Source organism: Limulus polyphemus, unplaced genomic scaffold (genome assembly GCF_000517525.1).
Source record: "Limulus polyphemus unplaced genomic scaffold, Limulus_polyphemus-2.1.2 Scaffold293, whole genome shotgun sequence".
Lineage (NCBI taxonomy): Eukaryota > Metazoa > Arthropoda > Merostomata > Xiphosura > Limulidae > Limulus > Limulus polyphemus.
Window position 1 is genome coordinate 623,510 of NW_013665903.1, and position 2,323 is coordinate 625,832.

Consider the following 2,323-nt stretch of genomic DNA (forward strand, 5'->3'; position numbering starts at 1 on the left):
GTATAGTAGAGGTACTAATGATAAAAGAACACAATATGGTGTATAGTAGAGGTACTAATGATAAAAGAACACAATATGGTGTATAGTAGAGGTACTAATGATAAAATAACACAATATGGTGTATAGTAGAGGTACTAATGATAAAAGAACACAATATCGTGTATAGTAGAGGTACTAATGATAAAAAACACAATATCGTGTATAGTAGAGGTCTTACAGAATGAATATGTTTTTCACTACTTGACAAAGAAAGACACAAGAAGAAGAGAAAAAGGTTAAATAATTAAATAAAGCAGCTTATCTATTGATTTACCAGGTACTCTATAATTCTTAAATCGGCTCTTCTTTGTAGTGGGTCTGAGAACGAATCAGTAGCGTTCGTATCTAGTAATATACCAAAATTCAAACGAAGTACGGAGTGCTTCCTGTAAATGACAGCGATGATTTACACGTAGGACGTGCGAAGATGGATTACAAGGTTTGATCAGATTTCATTTTTAGCAGAACGCGAGAGTCATTTGCCCTACTGTAAGTTTATCGGTGTTATATGAACATTAGTTTTGGTGTAAACAGTGTTGATGGAATGCGTGAACACAATTTGAATAAGTCGTCATATCTTATTCATACAAGGTCCAATACATATCTTATTTTATAAGTGGTTAATAATAGTACTCCGCATTTGTTGTACAGTGTAACGTATATTGCATGTATTAATTAACTCTGTACTTCAGTTATAAAAGTACGATCTGAAAATATTATGTGATAAGTTGTTGTTGTTGTTTTTTTATTTTGGAGGTGAGACATTGAAACAAAGCTCACATAACAAATATTTTAATATAAGCTTTGCTAACCTCAAAATCATGTGTGGTCGTAATCAATGTTACATTTTTGTTACGTCATATGTCAGATATAGATTAGATTCATCGCGTAGGTGGACCTTGGCTTTAGCGTGTAGCGCGGCCTTGGGCAGTAAGTACCGCCACTCTTGGCGCGTCTTGAGACTCAGTTCATGGCGTCTGGAAGTACATGGGCTGTTGGTTACAACTTGCCTGCTTATTTCAGAACGGGTTATTCGCGTTCTTTGTTTCAGATATACGTAAATATTACTATTTTAGAATGGTGGCTTCAATCACATTTTCTGGATAATGAATTACTTCTTTAAAAAAAAAGGAAAGAAAACTCGTAGTATGAACTTCCATGACATGTTTGGGATTAATGTTACGTATATCGGAACAGAGAGTTAAACTGTAAACACAAAAATAAGAACATGTACATGCCAGCTTGTATTTGGAACTTAGTTAACATTATATAAATAATTATATATGCATTTAATTTTCTAATTCATATTTTTTTTTTACCTACGAACATATTACATCTATCGGGATTTTTTTAAGTACCAAAAATAACAACCGTATAGTGTGAAGTAGTTTGTTTAAGAAGACAACTCATTTTGGATATCACACACAAGTACTGAGATTGTATGAGAACGAATTAGTGGCTCTTTGTCTTCGAAACTGAGAAAGTTATAAACTGCCAGGCTTTTTTGAAAGATGAGATCGCTTGATATTTCCACACCCATGAACTCTCCATTTACTCATCGAAAGAACAACACGTGTAAAAAAAAACACCAACATATAACCTGTTTTCCTTAATAAAAGTATCGTAAAACCAATCATAAAAATTAGGAAAAGTCAAAAGTTACTTACTTTTTGCTTTCATTTTCAAAAAAAACACTATACGCATGTAGTTAAGCTTAGAAATGAAAGGAAGAAAAACTGGTATGTAATCATAGTATGTTTATTTGCGACCGACTCTAACAAATTTGGTACAACTATTTTAATATATATATTTCACTATACGTCACACAATCAGACATTTATGAATTCTAGCAGGTTATATGTGTAACATAGGATCAAAAATATAAAGTAGCTTTACTGTTAAATAACTATAAACAATTATACTAAAGTTCAAGTTGTACTAGTCCTGCAATATGAATAGTAAGCTCCTGTTCCTAATAAATGAAGTTCTCGTTGTGGCTGTAAAACCAACAATGTTCCCTAATAAATGAAGTTCTCGTTGTGGCTGTATTTAGGAGCCAACATAGTTCCCTAAGAAATGAAGTTCTCGTTGTGGCTGTATTGAGGAATCAACATAGTTCCCTAAGTAATGAAGTTCTCGTTGTGGCTGTATTGAGGAACCAACATAGTTCCCTAAGAAATGAAGTTCTCGTTGTGGCTGTATTGAGGAACCAACATAGTTCCCTAAGAAATGAAGTTCTCGTTGTGGCTGTATTGAGGAATCGACATAGTTCCCTAAGAAATGA

At 33.3% G+C, this 2,323-nt stretch overlaps 1 protein-coding gene and 1 long non-coding RNA gene across 3 annotated transcripts in view; both read left to right on the top strand.

The window, feature by feature from the left end:
• Positions 1-266, top strand: part of LOC111085246 — a 1,293-nt gene extending 1,027 nt beyond the window's left edge. Inside the window, exons 2-3 of the long non-coding RNA XR_002610073.1 lie at positions 12-171; positions 211-266. This is a non-coding gene — a long non-coding RNA (uncharacterized LOC111085246). The remainder of the gene's footprint in view (positions 1-11; positions 172-210) is intronic.
• Positions 1-2,323, top strand: part of LOC106457115 (ski oncogene-like) — an 81,624-nt gene that overhangs the window by 2,677 nt on the left and 76,624 nt on the right. The window lies entirely within an intron of this gene.